This window comes from Carica papaya, chromosome 7 (assembly GCF_054855325.1).
Source record: "Carica papaya isolate Zhongbai chromosome 7, ASM5485532v1, whole genome shotgun sequence".
Classification (NCBI taxonomy): Eukaryota; Viridiplantae; Streptophyta; class Magnoliopsida; order Brassicales; family Caricaceae; genus Carica; species Carica papaya.
The window spans coordinates 2,039,785-2,055,145 of NC_142315.1; the positions used below are offsets into that span (position 1 = coordinate 2,039,785).

Below are 15,361 nucleotides of genomic sequence, written 5' to 3' on the forward strand. Positions count from 1 at the left end.
CAAACCTAAAAAGAAAATATTCAACACATAGAACAATTTAAATTATTTGAAACAACGCATAAATAATTATCTGAAATCGCGTCAAATAGATTTTGAGGGATTTTGTCATTAACATTCCATCCTCGCTATTTCTTTGACACTCTTATCCTAGAAACAATGATTTCAACTAACATAATCAAATTCCGGTCTACAAAAAATAGACAACCAAACTAGAAGTTCATCAAAGAGGAATCCATTAATTCCAAAAGTTCGAAATTCCATTTACCCTCCATTCAGAAGGAGATTAACACAAGGAAGAAAATCAAGCTACACATCTCCATCTTCATACTTTTATGTCCGGACAAGTTTTTTAACTCACTGATTTCCCAGTGTTTCTTTCTACTTGCTATCTGTACATATAATACAATTAGACAACTATATTACAGCAGTGGACAAAAAGAGGCAAGGGCCAAACCCCCTTGGTTGAGAAAAAGAGCTACACATACAATTACTTGATTTCTTTACAACTCATTGGAGAACAGAAGGTCCAACATATTGTATTTTCTGGGAAAATGCCAGAAAAAAAAAAAGCTAGCTTAGCTGTACAACAAACTCTTTCATTAAAAAAAATTCCTCAAAATTTAGGATCCAACAATCACGACATTATCGACACAGTGTGGAGACATTTTCATATACTCTTAAAAAATCAGCTTGCATAATATTCAGTAAAAACTCTTCATGTTACCTCCATCTCACTCGTTCTTCAACATCCATTGATTCACAGTGTCATAATTTGTGGTAACATGCACATAATACATCATGAATCCCATTACTCCGTACCACTGCTAGAACGATTGCACGTTTGCAGTCTGGAATGGGACATCACTTTAAAATATCATTCCTTTTTTGTACATAAAATTGAACAACGTAACCAAGATATTTTTCCTTTTCCACCTAAGTGGGCAACCCAAAAACCCATGTCCTGGCAGACAATTGTGCTGCAAGATGGCTCTGGACACCTTAGCCCCAAACAACCACTAATGGCCATGGCCACAAGAAGCCGATTGAATCTTATCATGACTATAAGATCCAAAGCAGATTCTGTAATTAATAAGACTAACGAAACTTTTGGTAGATTCTCAATTAACTAACTGGTCCTCTCACGAACCTTGCATTCATTAGAAAACCATTTATCGTACACTTTATTAGTGCTCCAGCCATGTTGAGGAGCAAGATACTTTCCTGAGATTTCAATACTGACAGCACAATAGTATTGCTTCAATGTCGGTCTCCATTTGCTGGAGTATATCAACCTCTTTAAATATTGTAAATTTGGTTAGATCCTCTGATTTATCTTCTTTGATACTACCAGCACAACAACCACATCTATGATCTAGCAGACACTGGTGATATCAAAGAAGATAAATCAAAAGATCTTACCAAATTTACAATATTTAATGAGGTTAATATACTTCAACAAGAGGAGACCGATATTGAAGAAATATCAATTGTGCTGTCAGTATCGAAATCCCAAGCACGTATCTTACTCCTCAATAAAATTGAAGTTTTGGAACTTACATGCATGAGAAAGTATCCAGTGTATTTTCGGCACTATTGGGCTATAACTGCCTGGACGTATCTCTTGGTAGACCACTGACCAGACAGATAGATGGAGGCACCTGTTTGTAAAACACAATTCAATTTGCATATGTCAAATGATTGTCAGATTTAGAGAAGAGAAACTGCGACAGCAAAACATAACATGATAGTACATTATTCTGTAATGCAAAAGGCAAGGAAAAAAGAAATTACACGAAATGAGCAGAGATTATACCATCACAAACCATTCGTCTGCAGAAAATTTAGTTACATGAAACATTCCCTAAGCAACAGAGTGATTACACCTCCAACTTGAAAAACTTCACGATATATAGAGGACAAGTTCCTAAATTTATAGTACCATAAAATTTCTCCTCAATATGGTCTCAATCATTTACCAACACTAATGATGAGATGAAATTTTGTTTTGAGGGTTGAAATATTTAGAAGCTTGACCAGGGAAAGATTTTTTTAAAATAAACTGGGGAAAGATCATATTAACATACATGCATACTCTTCAGCACCAGCCAGGATTATAACAAATATTTTCCAATCAATGATTGTCAAAACAGTATCTATAAGACACACTCCTTTGAGATTTCGAAGAGAAATGGATACAAAAATTTTGACGAACGATTATAATCAAAGACTTCAGATCCCACCAGCGCCAGAGTTACATCAAGTGTGCATGATCATGGTTAAGGTACAGCATTTATAAATGAAAATCTTTTCTTTCCATAAATGGATTCATTCCCGGAATATACGTTGGTCAATACAAAATGTGACTGAACCTAACCCTAAATGTCCAAGTACTTGTCACAATCAATGTTAACAAATGAGGCCACATAGCAATAACCGCATTTAAGTACTATTAAGCCTAAAAGCTGTTAATCGATATACACTAACTAAAAAGTATCATTTTTTTAGAAGAAAAATGTCTATAACGTAACATTATTTTTCATAAAATAAACAAACGTCAGAATTGAGCAGTGAACTTACCAAATGTTCCAAGATACAACGCTTTCAAACCCGTGCATTTTCCCAATCTTTTTTTCTAAAAGAAAAGAGCAAACGTCAGAATCTGCCATAGATTCTCCTACAAGAACCAAGTATGACCACAATATGGATAAATTAATTTTTCAATATCAGAATACTAGCGTGCTCAAGAAATATGACTAAAAGCGACAACTAGAGAACTGCTAGGGAAATTACTAGAATTTAGTTCCAGTACACATCCGTGTCCCCTAATTGCTAAAAAGCTCTCAACCTGATATAATCAATATTCAAATCATATATATTTAGATGTAAACACCGGAAAGTAGATTCAAAGTCCAATTAATCACATTTAACCAACTGAAATTATCTAAGCAAAAATCACCATCAATCCAAATCGACCCAAATTATATATGAAGCCACCCAGATAATTTTTTCAGTCAAGTTCATTGCTTGACCTAAAACAACCAGCAACTGAATTGAAAGATCAAAAAAGTTTATCTTTGTTTTTTTCAATTTCCCGCTTCAATCGATCATGAAGAAATCCAAATCAAGTGCAAAAACGTAGTGATAAAAGATTAAAAAGAGGCTCAGCCAAGAGACAACAACCGAGATTACCTTGGTAAATTACTTATTCGACGGAAGGACTTCATGATCCACGACGGTTCCTTCATCTTCGTCGTCGTCGTCATCTTCTTTCTCTAGCTGTTTCTCTCCAGGTTTTACAGCATCCATCTCTCTGGTAAGATTCTATGCAGACTTCCCTCAATCTATTCCAAAGCTGGGAAGCGGCTCGTGGGATACCTGGTGGTTAACGATGAATTTATAATCCCTAACTCTCAAAACACAAACAAGATCCGAAGAATACCCTAACCCGATTGTGTTTCATTCGGGATCCGCTGATGAAATGTTAAATCCAAACTTATCTACCCAGAAGAACGCACCATATGTGTGCCGTTTTGCATTTTATTTGAAATATTTGCTTTATTTAATTTAAAAATCCATCTAACATTGTATAATATAAAACTTAATATATTTTAATAAACTATATTATTATAAATTAGAATAATATTTAAAAACATTCAATCGAATAAATGGTCTTATATTAGTATTGATTTTAATTTTTAATTTTTAAATTTAATCTAATTTTATATTTTTAAAAAAATTCTCTAATTTAATATATTTTTACATCATTATACTTATTTATTTCTTAAATATATTATATCTCAACAACGAATAAAAAATAATCATTAGATGGAACAAATTTACCACAAATTTTTGAAGTACTCTTTAACCTAAAAACAATAATTCCAACATAAATCCATTTCAATAAGAGAAATATCAGAAAAAAAAAAGATAGATTTGCATAGTTCGATCACAATTATTCCATATCGATAACAGTTTACCGCTTACAATAAGAAGACAACCAAACTAGAGAAAGTGCTTCAAAGAGGAATCCTTTAAATTCCAAAACTTTTGCAATTCCATTACATTACATTCAAAAGGAGATTATGACAAAGAAGAAAAACAAGCTGCTACATCTCCTTCTCCATACTCTAATCTCATGATAAGTTTTCTAATTTCCTGACTTCTGAGTTTCTTTCTACATGCTATCTGTACATATAATACATATAGACAACTATATCACAGCATTGGGGCCATAAAATTTGGCCCTTAGTATAAAAAAAGATTGAATAAAATGTACATTTATTTGACAAAGTAAGCACTAGTTTCATCAAGAGGTTAAACTATCTAATCCTATCAAGATAGGCCCCTTTTATCCTTGGTCTTCTCGAAAGGGACGCGATAGCCTCATTAACGTAAGTGTCCCGAGATACAGGACAAAAGACTTAAACTTTTGTTTCGTCTATGTCAAACACTAATTCTCTTTGTTGTCCACACATGAACCATTCAGCAATTTGATTTTTTCCTGCAACCAGAGAAACATAGAATTGAAATCAGTTGAGAGTGAGCCATTTCTTTTTTCTTTTTCCTTTCATACAGAAAACCTTAAAACAACTTAAAGGGACACCGAAACAATCTGATGTGCATTGCAATTTAACTTGTGTTTGACTTGGGTATGCACCTAAAAATTTCACAGCAAAAATAATAAAAATTCCAAAAAACATAGTTAATCAACATATGATTGTCTACTCCTAAGGAGATGGTCAAAACACTAGAAATATAGCTAACCACGCATTGAATTTTCCAGTTCCACAAACCGATAGCAAAAACCAATAGTTGGCCTAAGGAAATAATGTTACCTACAAAAACATGAGCATTTCAGTACTGATACTGCAAATTCCTAATGGACAATTCCCAACAATAAGCAGAAATTTTATTTTGTAGATATTGCCAAGAAAAGAATTTACCCAAGAATCTTTCGACCAATATTGGCAAGGACATCTCATTAACTTAAGTGCAAATTTGTGAAACTCAAGTGCAAACGTAAGAACCCCTTACTTGTTGAAAATAAGTAGCAAAAATGTTATTACCTCTTTTGAGAACCTAAAATTTAAACTACAACAGAAGTACTTCTGCTTTTGTTGAAGTTCTTGGAAGTACTAATAACTTCTCAATAATCTTATACTTCTTTCCATCATCGCTTAAGTACTATTCTGAAAGATAGAGATGGCCAATTTCATGTCCAAAAGACATGTTAATGTAAACATATTCCAGAAAATTTGGAATCCCAACAGTCACATGGTTTTCTGAATTCCATTCCTAAGTGGACAAGAATAAAGTCTCTTCTTGTGCCTGCACAATTTAATATAGTTCAGAAAAGCAAAAAAATAATAAACATAATTACTATAGTAAGCATGCACTTTAACAATTAAGTAACCTACTGTCCCCAAATAATAGTGGCTAATAAATGTGTAAAATATGACAAAAATTGAAGTTTAGGAACTCACAATCATTAGAAAGTAGGCATTATATACATTTGACATTCTATCGAGGAGGATCGTAATCTTCTGTGTATTAAAAGGAAAGGAATTTCATGGGTTAATTGAATGTTTTAAAAGGAACGGTAAGAGGATGCATTAAAGAAATCAAGTAATTAGCCAAAAATATGAAAACTCAATAAGTAGAAGAAATGGACAAAGCATATACCTCCCGAAACAAATTATCCACAGCTAGTACGGTAACATTACAGATTTCAGTCAGCAACTTAAACGCAGACTAACTAGAAACATCTATACTCATTTGGTTTCTGTAAACTTCTCCAACTTGAATATCTACATAATGAATAGGACCGTCCCGAATATGATAGTTTTGTGCAAGATTTCCTCCCAGTATAAGTGATATAAGACTTCAAGTATGAAGATTGATCTCAATGTTTTTGAGCCCACGAAAATAGTCTATCTAAAGATATTTGAGTCTGAGAGCAGAGACATTTAGAACCTTTAGAAAAGATATTGCAGTCCATAATTGCACAAATTTCAACATTGGGCATGATGAATAATTCCCTAACAAATCACCATCAGTGAAAATGACACCTCCCAGACGCTCTTTAAGATTGGAAAGATAAATGGATGTGAACCATCTAAGAACATAGCGTCTATGAGAAAAGAAAATCTTTTCAACGTTCTGGAGGAAAAGATGCAAGAGGCAAAGCCTCTTGGTTGAGAAAAAAGAGCTTCACAGAGATTTCTTTACAACTTATTAGGGAACAGAAGGTCCAACACATTGTATTCTCTCGCAAAGTGCAAGAAAAACAAGCTCGCTTTGCTGTACAACGAACTCTTTCATTAACAAAAATTCCTCAGATATTTTCCAAATTGTGCGGAGATATTTTTATACAATCTTAAAAGATCAGCTTGCATATATATTCAGTAATACCACTCCATGTTACCTCTGTCTAACTTGTTCTTCAACATCCATTGCTTCATACTGTCACAGTCTACAGGACAGTGAGCCTTGTGGCTACAATGCTAGCAAAATTTGGGGTAACGTGCACATGACACATCATGAATCCATTACTCCCTACCACAGCTTGCAGTCTGGAGCAGGAAACCACTTTACACTCTTATTCTTTCTCTCTACGATTGAGGAGTAAGATGCTCGCCTGGGATTTTGATATTGACAGCACGACCAGGCGAACATGCCAGGCTCTGGCTCTGCGCACCTGTTAGATATTTTTTCAATGTCGGTCTCCATCTGCTGGAGTATATCAACCTCATTAAATACTGTAAGTTTAGTCAGATCCTTTAATTCATCTTTTTTTATTTCACCAATATCTGCAAGATCATAGATGTGGTTGTTGTTCTAATCTGTATCAATAATGTTATCGCACTCAAGCAAGCGATCGACTTCTCTTGAATCCATAGCAGGTGGAGGTCTAATGGTTGTAACTTAAGTAGGGCAGGATTGATAGAACTAAAATTTACAATCCTCTTGATTTGGTTTTAAAGTTCACAATTTTTTAGTTCTACCAATCCTTCTCTACTTAAGCTACAGCCATTGGATCTCAACTTGCTATTGGATCCAGGAGAAGTTGATTGAGTGTTTGAGTGCGATAATATTGTTGATACAGATCAGTACAACAACCACATCTATAATCTTGCAGATACTAGTGATATCAAAGAAGATGAATCAAAGGATCTGACTGAATTTACAATATTTAATGAGGTCGATATACTCCAACAGATGGAGACCGGCGAGAAAGAAATATCTATTGTGCTGTCAATACCGAAAACTCAGGCAAGTATCTTACTCAATAAAATTGAAGTTCTGGAACTTACATGCATGAGGAAGTATCCAGTGCATTTTCAGCACTATGGGGCTATAGTTGTCTGGATGTATCTCTTGGTTGACCACTGACATAAAGACAGGTGGAGACATCTGTTTGTAAATTATAATTCAGTTAGCATATGTCAAATGATTATTGGATTTAGAGAAGAGAAACTGTGATAGTAAAACATAACATGATAATACATCATTCCGTAATGCAAAAGAAAAGGAAAAAAGAGATTTCCGTGAAATGGGCAATGATCATACCATCACAAACCATTCATCTGCAGATAATTTTAGTTACATTAAACATTCCCAAAGCAACAGAGTGATTACACCATCTCCAACTTTAAAAACTTCATGATATATAGAGGACAAGTTCCTAAATTTATAGTACCGTAAAATTACTCCTGAATATATGTGGTTAAGATTTGTCGAACGAAGACTGTCTCAATCATTTACCAACAATAATGATAAGATGAAATTTCGTTTTGAGGGTTGAAATATTTAGAAGCTTGACCAGGGAAAGATCATTTTTTTTAAAAAAAATAAACTGGGGAAAGATCATATTAACATACATGCATATTGCTTCAGTGCCAGCCAGGATTATAACAAAAATTTCCCAATCAATAATTGTCAAAACAATATGTATAAGACACAATCCTTTGAGATTCCGAAGAGAAATAGATGCAAGAATTTTGATGAACGATTATAATCAAAGACTTCAGAGCGCCAGAGTTACATCAAGTGTGCATAATCATGGTTACGGTACAGCATTTATAAATGATAATTTGTTTTTCCATAAATGGATTCATTCCCGGAATATGCATTGGTCAATGCAAAATGTAACTGAACCTAACCCTAAATTTTAACCAGCAGAAACATTCATGTACCCGACACAACCAAAGTTAACAAATGAAGCCAGATTGCAATAACTGCACTTACTAATTTTTAAACCTAAAAGCTGTTCATCAATGCATACTATCTACAAAAGAACATTATTGTCCGCACAATCAATGTTAGAATGTGCCATAGATTCTCCTATAAGAACCAAGTACTTGTCCAATCAATGTGAACAAATGAGACCACATAGCAATAACTGCATTTTATGTAATACTAACATAAAAGCTGTTAATCAATATACACTACTTAAAAAATATCAATTTTTTAGAAGAAAAATACATATAATGTCACATTATTTTCCATAAAATAAACAACCATCAAAATTGAGTAGTGGACTTACCAAATGTTCCAAGATACAATGCTTTCAATCTGGTGCTTTTTCCCACCCTTTATTCAAAAAACAAAAGAAAACAAACGTCAGAATCTGCCATAGATTCTCCTACACGAACCAAGTATAACCACAATATGGATAAATTAGTTTTTGAAAATCGGTACACTCGTTTACTTGGGATATATAACTAATAGTGACAACTAGAGAACTGTCAAGGAAATTACTAGAATTTAGTTCCAGTATCCATCCGCATTCCCTAATTGGTAAAAGGCTTTCAACCTGATATAATCAACATTTAGATATCACATATTTAGATGTAAACACAGGAAACCAGATTCAAAATCCAAGTAATCACATTTAACAAATTCAAACCAGTAATATTTAAACCTAAAAGCTGTCAATCAATACATACTATCAACAAAGAAACATTATTGTCCACACAATTAATGTCAGAATCTGCCATAGATTCTCCTATGAGAACCAAGTATAACCACATTATGGATAAATTAGTTTTTGAAAATCATTATATTAGTTTGCTTAGGATATATAGCTTAAAGTGATAACCAGAAAACTTGCCAGGGAAATTACTAGAATTTAGTTCCAGTGTCCATCCGTATTCCCTAATTGCTAAAAAGCTTTCAACCTGATACAATCAATATTTAAATCACATATACTTAGATGTAAACACAGGAAAGTAGATTGAAAATCCAAGTAATCACATTTAACAAACTCAAATTATCCAAGCAAAAAGAACCATCAATCCAAACCAACCCAAATTATAAACGAAGTCACCCAGATCATTTTTTTAGTCAAGTTCATTGCTTGACCTAAAAAATCAGTGATTGAAGTGAAAGTTCAAAAATTTTCTCCTAGTTTGATCATGACGCAATCCAAATCAAGTGCAAATGCATAGTGATAAAAGATTAAAAAGAGGCTCACCCAAGAGATAGCAACCGAGATTATTTTGGTTAATCACTGACTCGACAGAAGGAGTTCATGATGCATGATGGTTCCTTCATCTTCTTTCTCTAGCTGCTTCTCACCAGGTTTAATAACATCCATCTCTCTGGTAAGATTCTATGCAGACTTCCCTCAATATATTACACAGATCGGAAGCGACTCGATCGAAAGGGACTCGTCTGATCCCTGCTGGCTAAGGATGAATTTATAAACCCTAACTCCCAAAATACAAACAAGACGAGTATATACCTCTTCAAAGCTTCAAACAAGCCTAGTCGTTCGTCTCTGTTGCAGGATACCCAGATCCAATTGTTCTCGTCATTTGGGTTCGGCCCCTTGAACCAATTCAAAGAAATGTTAAATCAATTTTTAATTAAATATTTTTTTTAACTAAATCTATTTTTTATCTATTTTCCTCTCTTCCACCAAAAAGCATATTTTATAAAATTATTTTTGTTAGCCAAGTTTGAATTTTATAAATTCGTCAAAGATATTATAATTTTTGAATTTTGAATTAATTTTTTTGCATATTAATAACTTTCGATAAAATATATTATTATAAACGAATATGTTGGTGTTGGACATAGAAAATATTATAAAATATTTAATTGTAATAAAAAATATAAAATAATTTTAAGTATGTTTAAGATTAAATCTCAAAAATTCAAAAAAAAATAATAATCATTAAAAAATATAATAATTTTAATGTGAAAACTGTAACACCCAAGAATCCTTTTTTTTATATTATTATTATTTTATTGTATTTTACTTTATTTTAATTTATTCTATATAAATATAATTAAGTATTAATAAAATTTAATTTATTTTAAATGAAATAATAATAATACAAACAATAAAAAGGAGTAAAAATTACTTAGGGATCTAATTAAAAATAATTTTGATAAAAATGAGTGTAAATTTGGGTTTTATGAGTATTTTTGAAAGAAAATTTGAAAATCGGGGGTCAAAACGCAATTTAAAAAAATTGCACCACGTCAGCTGCCCGATCAGCAGCCCCGGCCAACCAGTATGCGCGGCGTGGCAGGGACGCTGACACGAGAGACTATACGGAAGGGAGCCACGTGGGCGATTTGCGTGCGCACGATCGAATGACTGAGATCCGTTCCTACGCGTACGGACGGCCCAGATTGCACGCGCAGGATGACCCAGATTGAATCGCACATGGACGGTTCAGATTGCATCGCGATATACGATCCATATTCATTTCTTATTTAATCGCGATCGGACGGTAAAGATTAAATTACGATGGACGACTCAGATTAAAAGCGGAAGGTTATAAATAATCTCATCCACACCCAAACCCTAACCCTAGCCGCCAGAGCCCCTCGTCGGAGAAGACAGCCCGCCGGCGGCTGCCACCCACTGGAGAGCCGACCGCCGCCACCCACCGCTGCACTGGAACAATTTTCGGCTGCCAAATGAGGTAAAAAATTCTCCCATTGGCTCAGAATTCGATTCTAAACCCACCTATGGCCAAATTGGAGAAAAAAATCAGCCAATTGACTGGAAAATGCCGCCGAAGCCCAGCGGCGCCGCAACAGGTTATCTTAATTTTTGCCTCCGATGAGGCCATTTCCGGTCCCGTTCGACGTAATTTTTTTACCATTGTAACTACCGTTTCCTCCTCTACAGGTTTACCGGAGCAAAACACTAAACCAGGACTCGAGCCGAAGGAGCCGCCGCACCGGAGAGCCCCGCCGCTGGTAAGTTTCGGTTTTCTGTATTTTTTCGGCCCACCGAGGGCATTGCGTGAGTTTTCTCGCAGGAACTGGTACAAGTTTGGCTGAATTCGGCCGGAAACGGCCAAAAACAGCCAACCCAAGGCGGATCGCTGTCGCCGGAGCATGGCGGAGCCGCCATGCCAGAATTCTGAAATTAGCCGAGTAGGCCTTGGATATGATTTTTGAGTTATTTGGGACGTGTGTAGGTACCGTAAGAGCGTCTCAATTCTCGAAAAAAAATTCAATAAATCTAGGGACTGTCCGTAGGTGCAGTGAAAATCATATTTTTGATTTCGAATCAGGTAAGGACCCCTCACCCTATTTTCTATCACGGGATTGAAGTCTGAATAAATGATAAAACTGTATTTTGTACAAATTAAGTAAATATGCATAATTAATTACAGTTGCTAATGGAGCCCGAATCGGACATATTTCTCTGTCAGTTTCTGTTTGATTTATTTTACAGTTTTAAATACATTGTGGTATTTGGTTTATTCATTTTATGATTTTGAATGCATGAATCACTATTTACTTCACTGCTGCTTAATTATATGAATCTAAGATATGCTTGCCTTGTTGGATGCACGTTGCTTGTTTAAGTATTCATATTTGAATGGGTAACAGAGATTAAGGATAAATAGGAATGGGATTGAATTGATAATTGGATAAGACGACAGCCTCACTAGATATCCTGGGAGATAGTAAACTGATCGGGTCCATAGGGAACCCTAACGGGAACGTTGTCTCATACCGAATGGGGTATGGAGACTTTAAATGTTTTGACGCTCATACCAGACGGGGTATGAGGACGACCCGCTTCACCCTTATACCGAACGAGGTATTAAGGTTTATTATTTTGGCGCCCATACCGGACAGGGTATAGGGATGGCCCTGGAATTAAGTTTGTTAAATTGAATAGTTCACGTGTAGCGGAGACCCCTATAGATCCTCATGGATACTAGTAGGCTGATAAAATAGGGCAATTGCTATTTGATGATTGAAATATAAAAGTATAACATGTGTTATGTTACAGAATATGTATGAATTCATGATATCTATGATGTTATTGTTTCTATAGATCGTTTTTATAACACTCACTGAGGTAAATAGTTTGATTATTGATAAATGAATTTGTTTAAAAATCGTACTTCATTGGTTGTTTTTGTTTTTTTCTACCAACCTTTACTTTTGTGACAGTGATATAGTGTGACGTTCTTACTGGACTAGTGTAGCTCATTCCTTACTTAACCATTTCATATCAGGAGAACTTGGTTCCCAAACCCATTCTGCAAGAAGACGGCGAGTAGATGCCTATATATCTTATAGTTTTCTTTATAGTCTTTCATTTCTAGTATTTCCTTTAGATGACTTATTCTTTGATATTATTAGTACGTTTTAAGTTATTGTGTTAGGGATATTAATCAGAACCCTTTTATTTCGCTTCCGCACTCAGATTTTTTTTTATATACATTTCCTTTTAAATTTTCGGGGTCGTTACAAAAACTCTTTGTATTAACATGAAAAGATCAATTAGTATTTAAGAAATAACATGATTAAATTTGGTAATAATTAAAGTAAAATTAAAAAATATAATTATAAAATTTCTTTCAATTAATTAAAAAATTATTATCAAGACAAACATTATATTTATTTCTCTCTCTTTATAGTGGTAGAATATTTGTACTTTAATTACACTAGTTTACCAACCAACAATAAAAGGATAAAGAACACGCTTAGATATTAAATAATTATACGTATAAATGATGTCGAAAAAATGAAAGGATAAAAAATATCTAAAAATACGAGACTAAAGAAATAAACTATTGTTTTATCAATGTCAAACACTAATTGTCTTTGTTATACATACATGAATCATTCGTAGATTTATTAAATCTTCCTGCAATCAAGTTAGTAAAACGAAATCAGTTGATAATGAAATTAAAATTTTAAAGTTTGAAAATGAAATATAAAATATAAATTGTGTATAAGGAAATAAAATTAGTACTTTATTCAATTTTTCAGTTTAAAATATATTAAACTCATTCAATTTCGGTCATTCTCACTTAATCAGTCGATTCGGTTAGTTAATAAGATTTAACAATTTTTTTTTTTGTTTTGAAATTTTTTTAACCAAATTGAGTAAAAGTAGTATTTTACTCAAATTTTCAATTTAAAATATATTCAGCTCAATTTTGTTTTTGGTTATTCTTATTTAAGCATATCAGTATTCAATCAGTTATTGAGTGCCAATTAGCTTTTTTTTGTTTACTTTTGAATTTTTTTTAACCAAACCAAGTGTTTCTACACCCTTATATAGAAGATATCCATTGGCACCCCATGAGCGTAGCTCAAGCAGAACGCTTAGGAAGCTCCTGACTCGGATTAGGAGAGCTATTAGAAGAATAAGCACAAAAAAAGCTCCTGACTCTGATAGATTTATATGTGCATTTTTTCAATCATGTTGGGATATTATAAAGATCATTTGATGAAAGTTTTTGAGGAATTTCACTTGAATGAGAGAATTTGTAGAAGTATGAAATCAATATTGATCATCCTAATATCCAAGAAAAACGTACCATAATGGATATTAGATTATTGGATTATTGTCCCTTACAACTAATGAAGCAGTGGGACATACGCATAGAACGAAAAAGGCTTGGTCCTCGAACTAGATTTTGATAAGGCATTTGACATGATGAAATGGGAGTTTTTGGACTTAGTTATGGTTCTAAAAAGGATTTGGATAGGATAGCAGGAGATGGGTATAAGGTTGTTTATTATAGTTTCGTTTGTAACTATAGCGAATAGTAAGCCTCTTGGTTGTCTCTGAGTACTTAAGGTATAAGATAAGAAAATCCTCTCTCCATCTTTTTTTAACCTTAGAAGATGATTTTAACCAAATGCTAAGCTGATGAGGAAGAAAAAATTTATGGTTAATAACTACTTTTTATGTAAGATGAATGTGGAATCATGTAACCACATTCTTCTATGTTGCCTGATGATGTATAACATCTAGTCTATAGTGTACGGTCTCCTAAGGATCAATTGGGTGATTGCGGGATTGGTGAGGGATGAGCTTTAGGCATGGGCAGGCTTATATATAAAAAAAAAAAAGCACATCTTCATTTAAGTTCTCTATTTCTTGGATTGTGATATGTGCTTAATCAATGATAATCTTATATAAACTTTAAAAATTGCATAGTTTCTATGTACATGAATGTGATATATCAAAAAACATAGTGTAGGCTATTCATTAAAGGTTCACCATAAAATTATGTTTTGTTGTGAAGGATCTGTAAAGAGTAATTAGTTGGGTAATGCAAATACAATAACAAAAGAAACAGAGAAGAGAAATAATTTGCTAAAAAGCATATCAATTTTTCTATTAGAGAATGTAAGCCAGATTAAGGATGTAGATGAGGCTGGCATGGGAGAAAGTAATGGAACAATGTTAAAGGTATGGTTTTCTGATAGCTGAATTGAAGAAGAAAATGTGATTGGTTTTGTAATTAGGGTGGGCCTAGAGAGAGATATGATTTTTTTGGAGCAACATTAACACTCTATTTTGATCGTAGTAAATGGTAATTAATTAATATATGGTATTCCACTAAAAAAATCATATTTGTTTTAACTTCCAATCAGATGAAATGGTAACAAACGGTATATGATTGACAAATTTGTGATAAATTTTAAAACCACCGAATCGGTGGTATGTGATCGGCATGTAATATTTTTTTTTCCCGTTATACCTTCATAAAATATATTTAATTCTAGTTATATCCTCAAATAAACCCCATATTTCTCTTCTCATTTCATCAAATTAACTCATGATATGCGATTATCTCAAACACATTTTAATTTTTTATTTATTAAAATAATTTTAGATTTAATATAATAATATTTAATTACAATCATTTATTTTTAATATATATTAAAATTAAATTAATGTAATAATATAAATAACAATTATTTATTTTATTAAATATAAAAGTTTAATTTGATTATGTGTAATAATTATTTATTTAAATACAAATTTAATTATATTCTTATATAATTTATTTATTTTTTTTATTATATACTTCTTATATATCATTTACTATTACATATATTAAATAGAGATAAA

At 33.1% G+C, this 15,361-nt stretch overlaps 2 long non-coding RNA genes across 10 annotated transcripts; both read right to left on the minus strand.

Annotated features, from left to right (window-relative positions):
* Positions 1 to 462: 462 nt before the first annotated feature.
* LOC110817952 (uncharacterized) lies at positions 463 to 3,518 on the minus strand. Its single transcript, XR_002540279.2, has 3 exons — positions 3,190 to 3,518; positions 2,578 to 2,632; positions 463 to 1,658 (listed from the first exon to the last, which is right to left on the minus strand). It is a non-coding gene; the product is annotated as an uncharacterized LOC110817952 (long non-coding RNA).
* Positions 3,519 to 4,012: 494 nt separating this feature from the next.
* On the minus strand, positions 4,013 to 9,848 carry LOC110817818 (uncharacterized). Of its 9 annotated transcripts, none has more exons than XR_015813388.1 (7): positions 9,476 to 9,848; positions 9,113 to 9,179; positions 8,761 to 8,815; positions 8,546 to 8,592; positions 5,484 to 7,413; positions 5,067 to 5,328; positions 4,013 to 4,501 (listed from the first exon to the last, which is right to left on the minus strand). It is a non-coding gene; the product is annotated as an uncharacterized LOC110817818 (long non-coding RNA). The 9 variants fall into 9 exon arrangements; XR_015813386.1 differs by lacking the exons at positions 8,761 to 8,815; positions 9,113 to 9,179 and having other exon boundaries at positions 5,484 to 5,543; positions 6,425 to 6,572; positions 7,314 to 7,413; positions 9,476 to 9,838; XR_015813385.1 differs by lacking the exon at positions 9,113 to 9,179.
* Positions 9,849 to 15,361: the final 5,513 nt, after the last annotated feature.